The following is a 12,031-nucleotide window of genomic DNA, read 5'->3' as shown; positions in this document are numbered from 1 at the left end:
CATGTCAAAATGGCCCAGAGCGTCCCACTGGGATCTGCTTCTATCTTCTTCATGTTTGGGGTTGCTTATATCAATCAATCTATGGTATTTATTGAGTGCTTGCTATGTGTAGAGCACCATATGGAGCATTTGGAAGAGTACAGCACAACAGAATTAGTGGACACAGTCCCTGCCCATAACTACCTTGTAGCCTAGAGGATCCCACTATAGTGTGGTGCCCTCCTGATAGTAAGCTATTGTACTGGATCATGGAATGCCCGTTTCTCACAGCAAATGGTGCACGATAGAACCACTCAAACAAAATAAAACTGTTCAGTTTACCATTCATTCGAGTAAAGGAGAACGAATCAGGTTTTCCATAGACTCCTTTCTTCGTTCTAGCTACAGTAAAAGGAACCTTTTCCTGAATATCCCCCTAATTCCTTGAATTAGCTGATGCCATTTCTGAAAGTTCATTTTTCTCCAATCAGAAAATGGCTCTGTGAAGTCTGGGAGAATCCTGCTCACTATGATGCATCTTAGCTGATTCCTACTTTTTGTAGACAAGTGACCTTCCCATTTTTGCAAGGATTTTATCCCAAGCAAGAATGGGTAATACAGGCCTTGTTTTTGTTAAATCAACACAACTCTTTGAGCAACTTTTTTTTTTTGAAGTGCTAGAGGAGCGCAGAAAGAGTTTAACCTGTTGGAGAAGACTTCTAATTGATAGTCAAAGCTTTTACCATGCCCCAGAAAACTTACTTCCTCTCCAGGAGCCCCTCAGGTGGTGAAATAGAGAAAATCAACTTTTTCTGGTCCACCTGCTTGCCATATCTTGGTACTCATCCTGAATTAGTGATTGGTCACCTTGAAGTCTGCTATAAAGGAAAAACAGCTTGGAAGAAAATAACTTATTTACCAGTAAGTTATGAATGACTCTGCAGGACTCATTTTGCTCACACCATCTTCAAAGGCACAGAATTTAGAAAGGCTTATGTATTTAAAAGTGTGTCATCTGCAAATCTTTTCCCTGTTTAATGTATTTTCTTCTTGCTGGAGTGGAAAAAAAAATAACTGCAGGAGAAACTGAACACGCACCACTTCTACCCAGACATCACTGACTCCTTCTCTACACTGTCTGCTAAGAACTCATGTTGGAGGGCCTGGGTTCGAATCACACCTCAGTCAAATGTTTGCTGTGTGACCTTGGGCAAGTCATTTAACTTCTCTGTGCCTCAGTTTCCTCAACTGTAAAATGGGGATCAGAAACCTGTTCTCCCTCCTACTTAGACTATGAACCCCATAAGGGACAGGGACTGTGTCCAACCTACCCAAGCACTTAGCCAGTGTTTGACACAAGTAAGCGCTTAAAAAATACCAAAAAAAAATGGCAGGATAGAAAGACTGAGAAGGTCTCTGTGAATGTCATTATTTGTTTCTAGGTGAGCTACATTATTTTAGTTGAAAAATCTGATCACTGAAATGCCATCCCAAGCATGAATGTCTTCTCCTTACCTCCCAGGATCCATAAGAGTGTATATGTGGAGAAGTGGGGAATTAAAGACTCCCAGCATTCTGGTGTCTCTTGACTACCAATTTCCAGAATGCTTTAGGATCTAAACTGGGCATGTACTTAACTGAGCATGCTTCAGGCCAGTCATGGAACCCAAGGATTTAAGGTGAACAAATGCAGGTTGATGGCTGGTAGGTTGACAGGGTAAGCTAATTCCTGGGTATCAGTCTACTTTTCTGAAATGGCCTAGAGCAGCTTACAAAATCCAAAGACTGTCCCCATTAGGCTGATATGCATAGTTTGTCTAGATATCCTTGAAGCCAGTTGTGTACACTCGCTTGGATTTCTATCTTTTGGGAATGGGCCAACTCTCCGAAGCTCATTCCCAATAGCATAATATTGTACATATACCCTTTGGGAACATTTCTTAACCTGATACATCGAAGATCTCTTTTATGCAACACAGCATGAAAGGAGAGAATCAGACTTCTAATGAGGAAAAAAAGACAAGTTGGGTTTTTTTCTCCTTACCTGGGAGGGCTTCTGGAAGGCTCATTGTTTTGTGGATTCTCTATATGCCATCAGCGGAGAATTGTCAAGAAATACTGGGCATGTTTTCTTTCCATTTTAATACCTCAAACAGTTTTTTTGGTTGTTTTTTTTTTTTTTGCACTTCAGTGGTAAGGTCTGATGATATGTAAAAGGTGGTTGTTTCGTAAAACAATAAAAACACTTGAAGAAAAATCCTTATGAACTTTTGTTGAGGGGAAAAAAGCACTTTTTGTCTTTGGTTTAGAGCAGGGTGTTCATATGATAAGCTTTTAGATGAAGTAGATGAGAGACCAAACACATTTAAGAAATGAGCTGGTTGATTATCTAGGATTCAAATTTGGTAAGCTTATGTTCCTGACTTAGAGAAATCCTGGGGGAGCAGGTGGGGTGACACGGTCTTTGGTCATAGGGAATATTATCAAATGGCAAGTTAGAAGCCCTCCTGGATATGAGGCCACTGAGCAGACTGGCCCTATCAAATCCACTGCAAAGACAGGTAAGTGCTGCCTATCACTGACAATTAAAAAACAGTAGTATTTGTTAAGCAATACTATGTGCCAGACACTGTAGTAAGCGCTGGGGTTGATACAAGATAATCAGGTTGTATTATCCCAGTCCTTGTCCCCCATGGGGCTCACCGTCTTAATCCCCATTCTACAGATGAGGTAACTGAGTCACAGAGAAGTGAAGTGCTTTGCCCAAGGTCTCATAGCAGACAAGGGGCAGAGCTGGGATTAGAACCCAGGTAATTCTCACTTCCAGGTCCATGCTCTATCCACGAGGTCCATGGGCAAGATGTTTTTCCAAGGGAAATCAGAAGGCAGATGGGCCTGCTGGTGGTCTTTTATGGGGATTAGACCTGGATAATTCATTAAATCTCCCACACCATTTCAGGTGCATAGAGAACATTTCTCAGGATGCACCTCTTCTCCCTTCTCCTATCCTGGACCCCCTCTCACCTCTACAGTCAATCAATGGCATTTATTGAGTGCTTACTGTGTGCAGAGCACTGTACTAAGCACTTGGGAGAGACCAATGCAATAGAATTGGTAGATATGTCCCCTTCCCACAACCAGCTTATGGCAGGCTCATGTCTCATCCAACAAGGATGTGGAAGCCTGCCTGTTTTAATTAATTAATCATATTTATTCAGCGCTTACTGTGTGCAGAGCACTGTACTAAGTACTTGGGAGAGCACAATATAATAGAGTTGGCTGACGTGCCCTGACGACAAGGAGCTTACATTCTATAGGGGGAGGCTGACATTAAATATGTCAATAAATCATGGATCTATATATATGTAAATATATATCTGTGATTTATATATATATTATATATAAATTATATATATCCATGATTTATCTATATCTATCTATCTATGTATTTATATATATAAAGTGCTCTGGGGCAGAAGGAGGGGGTGACTAAAGGGTACAAATCCAAGCACGGTATAGGGGACTGAGAATCGGCCTGGGAGTTAAAAAGACCTGGGTTCTAATCCTGCCTCCGCCACTTTGCTGTGTGGCCTTGGGCAAGTCACTTCACTTTCCTGAGCCTCAGTTATCTCATATGTGAAATGGGGATTGAGACTGAGAGTGTCATATGGGACAGGGATGGTGTCCAACTCGATTTGCCTGTATCCAGCTCAGCGTTTAGTACAGTGCCTGTCAGGGAAGCAGCGTGGCTTAGTGGAAAGAGCACCAGCTTTGGAGTCAGAGGTCATGGGTTCAAATCCCGGCTCTGCCACTTACATTTTATATACATTTTATATTCAATGTGTGACTTTGGGCAAGTCACTTAACTTCTCTGTGCTTCAGTTACCTCATCTGTAAAATGGGGATTAAGACTGTGAGCCCCATGTGGGACAACCTGATCACCTTGTAACCTCTCCAGCACTTAGAACAGTGCTTTGCACATAGTAAGCACTTAATAAATGCCATCATTATTATAAGTAGTAAGCACTAAACACCATTATTATTGTTAATAAGCACTTGGAGAGTATAACAAAATAGCAGACATATTCCCTGCCCAAAATGAGTTTATAGTCTAGAGTGAGCTTACAGTCTAAAGGGAATTCTGGGATAGTTGTACTACTGGGCATTGGTCAAAATCACTAAAAAACTGGTCTGCTGATTGTTTTGATGTCTTGGGTTGACAAAGTTTTTATGATACATAAATTCTTACATTATACAGCTTTCCATTTTCCCTTCCCAATTCTTTCCATACCCTGCATCTATCCTTGGAAGTCAATACAATTAGTCAGTTGAGAGGAAGTGCTCTCGGCAACTGATAGAATCAATCAATCGTATTTATTGAGCGCTTACTGTGTGCAGAGCACTGTACTAAGCGCTTGGGAAGTACAAGTTGGCAACATATAGAGACAGTCCCTACCCAAAAGTGGGCTAGTCTAGAAGGGGGAGACAGAGAACAAAACCAAACATATTAACAAAATAAAATAGTAAGCGCTTAATTCCATTACTATTATTATTATTATTATTATTATTATTAAGGGATGGCTTTAGAGAATGAAGTGTTTGTGAATATTTTAATTATAAGAAATCTTTTGCCAAGAAAATGTCTTTTTAATTCCTTTAATCCATAATTTTCTGTCCCACAACCCCAACTTGGATGTTCCGGGAAGCCAGAGACATTTCCAAAATACCTAGTCACAAATAAAATAAACACTCTCATTCTGGGAACTCATCCTGGTGATAAAAATGGTTTAAATGAGAACAATGGACTGCCTGGGTGTTTCCTAAATAAAATACACAGTTGCCAAAGCAGATGTTTGATTTATACTGAATTTACCGAGCCACAGTAGAAGGGGAAGGATGAAGTGAGGATTTGAACATTTAGAAAGTTTATTAGAGTACATATTAAGAGTTCTTCAGCCCGGACACCCATACGAATGAGATTAAATATGATCGACTGGGACAACCTGATCACCTTGTAATCTCCTCGGTGCTTAGAACAGTGCTTTGCATATAGTAAGTGCTTAATAAATCCATTATTATTATTATTATTATTAGATGATAATTTCCAAACTCTCTAATTTACCATGCTTTGGTAGGCTTGGAAAATACTGAAAACATCAATCAATTGCGCTTACTGCTTGCAGAGCACTGAAATAAGCACTGGGAAGCGTATGATATAACAAGAGTTGGTAGACACATTCCCTGCCCACATTGAACTTAGTTTAGAGGGAGAGAGAGATGTTTATATAAATTCATAAGTGCTGTGGGACTGAGGGAGGGTTAAAAAAGGGAACAAATTCAAGTGCCAGGGCTACACAGAAAAGGGTGGGAGAAGAGGAAATGAAGGCTTGGTCGGGAAAGTCTCCTAGAACAGACACAGATCCTGTTCTGCTGGCTGAAATTGCAGTCAGCTGATGCTTCACTGGTCTTGAGCTTATGATTTGTTCGTTACTAACGGCGATGTACTTTGAGTGGTACCTTCTCCTTCTTGAATAAGGAAATAATACCACACGTTTGGAAAATCGAAGGGGGGAAGGCAGAGTGCCATGGACATATGGATTCTCAATTAGGGGCTGTGTGGAGACACTTTTAAAGCAAACATTTCATTGAGTTTCTAGGGGTATTAGCATTGCCCAAAGCAGAATCCATTACACTGTAATCTTGCTGGGTTGACTACTCAACTAGCAGCAGGAGATCCTGAGAGAGTTCTGGCCTGAAAAATCCCTTCCTACTCTTACATAATTCTCAAGGACCTGAAACTATTTTTCTTGGTGTACATAGCTTTTAAAGATTTTTGAGTTTTGTTTTTTTTTTTTAACATAGTGGTGGACATGGAACAAAGTGGAAAATCACACTGGAGGCCTTGTAGTGGATTTTTTGCCCCCCATTTTTTTTTTTTTTCAAAAGACCTACCAGGCTGAAAGACTGGAGGACTAAATGCTAGGCTGATTTTAATTTTATGATCCACTGTTGCATTTAGATGTTTTGATAAAGTAGTAATTCTGAGAACAAAGAAGTATGCCTGGTAACTTCTAAGGTAAGAGCCTGAAAAAGGCAGGCAAGGACTGAGGCATTCCACTGATGCCTCTTCTAAGCTTGTGGTGCGTGAGTCCGCTGAGGCCAATTAATCACAATTAGGACTTTTCACCTAATTTCTGATTTAGGCCATTTTTGTGTCAATAGATACAACAGGAGAAAAGCTATCACTGACCTCCTATTTTTCCTCAGGTTTCCAGAACCCTACTAAGAGGTCTCTTGGGAGTTTTGGGGAACATCATTCATTCATTCAATCAATCGTATTTATTGAGCACTTATTGTGTGCAGAGCACTGTACTAAGTGCTTGGGAAGTACAAGTTGGCAACATATAGAGATGGTCCCTACCCAACAGTGGGCTCACAGTCTAGAACACCACCTTTGAAGCCATGGGGCCACGCTAGCTGTCTGAAGAGAAGAGAAAGGACACGGGCCTGGGAGTTGGGGGATCTGGGTTTAAATCCTGCCTCTTCCACTTGCCGGCTTTCTGACATTGGCCAAGTCCTTTAACTTCTGTGTGCCTCAGTTTCCTCACCTGTTAAATGGGATTCAATATCTGTTGTCCCTCCTACACAGACTACGAGCCCCATGTGGAACAGGGACTGTATCTGACCTGATTGTCTTGTATTTACCCCGAAGCTTAGCAAGGTGCTTGGCCCCGTAGTAAGTTCTTAAATATGATTCCTACCATCATTATTATTATTTAAATGAATGTTGGACTGGGTGTTCAATACACTTTCCATAGAGATTTGCCTAAGCTTTGTTTGTGCAGTACCGATTGTCATGGCTAATGTCTAGGGTGGCAAAGAACCCAAGTTTCTCCATGACTCTCCTCAGGTTTCTTTTTACGGTATTTATTAAACATTTAGGGCCCGGCAGTGTACTTAACACTGAGGCAGATACAAGCAAATTGGGTTGGACACAGTCCCTGTCCCACGTGGGGCTCACAGTCCTAATCTCCATTTTACGGATGAGGTAACTGAGGCACAGAGATGTTAAGTGACTTGCCTAAGGTCACACAGCAGACACGTGGCACAGCCAGGATTAGAACCCAGGTTCTTCAAACTCCTAGGACCATGCTTTATCTAATGATAACAATAATAATGGCATTTATTAAGCACTTACTATGTGCAAAGCACTGTTCTAAGCACTGGGGAGGTTACAAGCCGATCAGGTTGTCCCACAGGGGGTTCACAGTCTTAATCCCCATTTAACAGATGAGGGAACTGAGGCCCAGAGAAGTGAAGTGACTTACCCAAAGTCACCCAGCTGACAATTGGCGGAGCTGGGATTTGAACCCATGACCTCTGACTCCAAAGCCCGAGCTCTTTCCATTTTTGCCACACTGCTTCTCTCAGAGTTCATACTAACTTTCTCCCACCCTCTAATGACCTTCTCTGCAACTCCAAGGTTGTGGATTGTTTATGTTCTTCACAGCCGAAGAAAGCCTTGGTCAGAGCCTACATCTTAGCCAGGCTCTCTGTTGGTCTGCAGCCCAAATAACATCTTCCTTTTATGCTTATAAGCTGCTTTTAGAAACTCAGATGAGAGGGAGTAGGGAGCCAAGAAGCTTTAAGGCTAACTACTGGGGGCTACATCAAATAATATTGAAAAAATTTCTCATTTCTTGGGAATTGGGAAAATGTTATGGCGTACTGCGAAGCAGCTGGTTGCTTTATATAGAGCATGGGCCTGAGTCAGAAGGATCTGAGTTCTAATCTCAGCTTTTCTGCTTGTCTGTTTTTGACGCTGAACAAGTTAATTTCTCTGTGCCTCAGTTACCTCATCCATAAAAAATGGGGGTTAAGACTGTGAGTCCCGTGTGGGACAGGGACTGGGTCAAACCTGATTAGCTTGTATTTACCCCAGCACTTAGAACAGTCCTTGACACATAGTACATGCTTATTGTTACAGTCTCCCTCATAACCCTCCACCTTTCTCTCCCAAGATGCCTTCTGCCATTTTTCCAAACTTTATTGCTTCCTACAAAGGCGGAATCCCAGCTCTGACACTTTTCTGTAGCGTGCCCTTCGGTAAGTAATTTAACTTGTACTTCCCAAGCACTTAGTACAGTGCTCTGCACACAGTAAGCGCTCAATAAATACGATTGATTGATTAACTTCTCTGTGCCTCAGTTACCTCATCCGTAAAATGGGAATTAGGACTTTGGGCCCCAAGTGGGATAGGGACTTTTAGACTGTGAGCCCACTGTTGGGTAGGGACTGTCTCTATGTGTTGCCAATTTGTACTTCCCAAGCGCTTAGTACAGTGCTCTGCACATAGTAAGCGCTCAATAAATACAATTGATTGATTGACTGACTGTGTCCAACCCAATTTGCTTGTACCCAACCGGTGCTTAGTTCTGTACCTGTACATAGTAAAAACTTTACAAATACCGCAATTCTTCTTCTTATTATAATCATGGACCTGAGTATTTGATGGAAGTCATGAGATAATTCCTCTGTGGTACCTTCCCTGTTCTTTGAGAAAGGATTTGAGCAATATATGGGCCAAGAAATCTTGCCTTCCTTTCTTTCTGAACAGAGTGATTGATTGACCAATTGATTGATATGCTGCAGGAGTCTCTATGTCCCTAAGATCTTCAGGTGCTAGATGTATATTTGAAAGTAAAACAGTGAAAATCGCTCCCTTAAAAAAAAAAAAAAAATCACTGTTCAATTGTCCGAAGTTCAAGGTGAAGCCTTAACTTCTCTGTGCCTCAGTTACCTCATCTGTAAAATGGGGAATTAAAACTGTGAGCCCCACATGGGACAATCTGATCACCTTGTATCCCTCCCAGCACTTAGAACAGTGCTTTGCATGTAGTAAGTGCTTAACAAATACCATCATTATTATTATTATTACACTTCCTTTAAAACATTATCAATCCTTAGCATTATACCTTTCTCTGATATTTGGGCAAAAAAAAAATTAGAGTCAGAAGGGAAATTTTTATACTGTTGAGATCCTTGTGTAGCCCTCAGTAAGGGGAGAGAAATCAGGAACCAGATGAAGATCATATTGTGAAGTGGTTGGTAATTGGATTTTGTAACTGTTTCCTAAGGAACCCTGCAAATTCCCCTTGAACTATCAACTCAATTTATTCCGGAGGTGGTGGTAAGCTTGAAATGGTGGTTATGAAATCAGCCTAAAAGAAATGGAAGTGAAAGAGGGGATGGGGGAAAGAAGCTAGCCTCCTAAGGTTCTTGGGTTGAGCCTAAAATGGTTTGAAAAATATCAGCTCTTTTAAAAAAAAATTGATTAGTGTTGTAGATATATTTTTAATGGAATTTGTTAAGCGCTTACTCTCTGCCAAGCACTGTTCTAAGCACTGGAGTAGATACAAGATTATCAGATCAGACACAGTCCATGTCCCCTGTGGGATCATAGTCTTAATCCCCATTCTATAGATGAAAAAACTGAGACCCGAAGAATTTAGTGATTTATCCAGGGTCACACAGCAGACATGTGGCAGAGCAGGTCTTAGAACTCGGTCCTATGATGTACCAGACTTGTGCTTTTTCACTATGCCATGCTACTTCTTTTATGTTTATGTTTGTCTTCCTTACTAGGGTGCAAGACCCTTGTGGTTAGGAAACTTGTCACTTTTTTATTCTGCACTTTCCAAATGTCTAGCACAGGACACCAGACCCAGTGAGTACTCAATAAATACAAGTGAATGATGCGGTTGTTGCTACTATTACTACTGTACTCACTATCCTTACCCTTAAGGAGCAGTGTGGTCTCGTGGAAAGCACATGGGCTTGGATCAGAGGACTTGGGTTTAAATCCTGACCCCATCCACTGCTGTGTGACTTTGGGCAGTTACTTTATTTCTCTATGCCTCAGTTTTATCATCTATAAAATGGGAATTTAGTACCTGTTCTCCCTTCTACTTGTTCTCCCTCCTGTCCCATGTGTCTAACCTGATTAATAATAATAATAATAATAATGATAATAATAATGACGACATTTATTAAGCACTTACTATGTGCAAAGCACTGTTCTATCTTGTATCTACCATTGTATTATCTTGTGTTATCCTTGTATTGTATCTTGTATTGTATCCTTTTATTGTATCTTGTATTATCCCTTGTATTATATGACCTTGTATCTAGAGAAGTAGCATGACAAAGGAAAGAGCACGGGCTTGAGAGTCAGAGGATGTGGGTTCTAATCCCAGCTTCACCATGTGTCATCTGTGTGACTTCGGGCAAGTCACTTAACTTCTCTATGCCTCAGTTACCTCATCTGTAAAATGGGGATTAAGACTGTGAGCCCCACATGGGACAACCTGTTAACCTTGTAACTATCCCGGAGCTTAGAACAGTGCTCAGCACATAGTAAGTGCTTAACAAATGCCATCATTATTATTATTTTATTATTACCCCAGCACCTAGAACAGTGCATGACACAGAGTAAAGGCTTAACAAATCCCACAATAATTATTATTGCTACTCAGTTTTGCATTTCCTTTCCTCCTTTGGAATTTTACTATGACAACATGGAACTGACTCACTGCTTATGTTGTTTGCATTGGTTTTTCCTTCTGCTCTGGCATTCAGTATGATCACTCAGTCCCGCAGAAAACAACTTTAAGCTCTGGAGAGCAGCTGAGAAACACCACACTTCCATTATTTGCACAGTGAAAGTAACATTTCCCCCCTCTCTTCCTGTGTCTCTCTGGGATCACTTGCCTGCTGATATTTTAAAAGGATACTAACACACCAGGAGGAGTTTTTGAAACTTTAGTAAAAAGTCTGTTTCTTTTGGAGCGCTCTTAATGCCCATGCCTATTGGAGCCATTGCGAGAACTCATAGAATGATAATTGTTGTTTGTACATAAAGGCAATTTCCAGATTGATTTTACTGCCCCAGCCTGCTGATTCGAAGAAGAATCGCACATGAAAAAGACTTTCTGGATTTGCTCTTTCAATCGAAAGGCACTGAATGTTATTTCCTAAAAGCATCATATGACCCGCTCCTGATTCTTTTTTTTCCTGATCCAATCGGGGCCGAGTGCTTTGCAGTCTAGCTCTCCTCCTCACCAGGTGGAAGCTTCTCAGATAAAATCAGGGCCCCAGGACGCAACCTGATTAAACTGCAAATCTGACACCTACAGGGCCTGATTTCTTCGGGGTTGGAGAGGAGGAGTAGAGTCTGGCAACGGGGCTCTGAGCTCCATCAACAGACGATCTTTCTTCAAAATGCCACCGTGTGGAAATACCTTTATACCTTATCCATACTCCAGATTGAAAGAGTGCCCTGGAGACCATTTGGCTTTTTTTCCCATTTTTAATCTCCCCCTGTATAGTTCAAAAGGGATTATTTTCTGCCTCAGCTTTGAGTCAGCATTCCTCTGGCCTCAACTGGGACTGGAGCAATAGAGCCAAGGATATCACATTAAGGTGAATCTCCTCCACTACAGTCAAAATTACATCCCGGGATATTCAAACTCCTGGTAAGAATAAAGAGAAGGTGAAAAGCAAAGAGCGATGTGATGTTTAAGTGCAGAGATAAGCGGTGCTGTTACAGCAAACTGAAAAAGAGCATTCAAGATGGATTTTTTTCCACTGACACATTCCAGTAACACACCTTTTTTCCGAAGTGACCATCGGAAAGAAACCTTCAGTCATGTCTTTCCTTGCTGACAGCAGAACCAAGTAAAAATTGAGGGGATGTTGGAAGGGTGTGGAAAACGTTTACTGTTTAATCATTTGCAAGGCAAGAGGAAGCTTTATTTCTGCCACATGGGCAGAAAACAATCTTTCTGAGGGGCATCTGCAAAGCCAAGTGGAGTAAAGCAGTCTCCACTGAATGAATATCAATGCGAGATCAGTGTGGGGAGCTTTAAATTCTGTTAACTCTATCCGCAGTGCTTTCCCACGGATTTGTCCCCCTCTATCTCTGCTAGCCTAATGACTGTCACAACGTGAGTTCTCTCTTGGGTTTGCAAAAGATGTTTTTCCCATTCATTCA

This window comes from Tachyglossus aculeatus, chromosome 24, assembly GCF_015852505.1.
Source record: "Tachyglossus aculeatus isolate mTacAcu1 chromosome 24, mTacAcu1.pri, whole genome shotgun sequence".
Taxonomy (NCBI): Eukaryota; Metazoa; Chordata; class Mammalia; order Monotremata; family Tachyglossidae; genus Tachyglossus; species Tachyglossus aculeatus.
Note: the sequence above shows the minus strand (reverse complement) of the source record.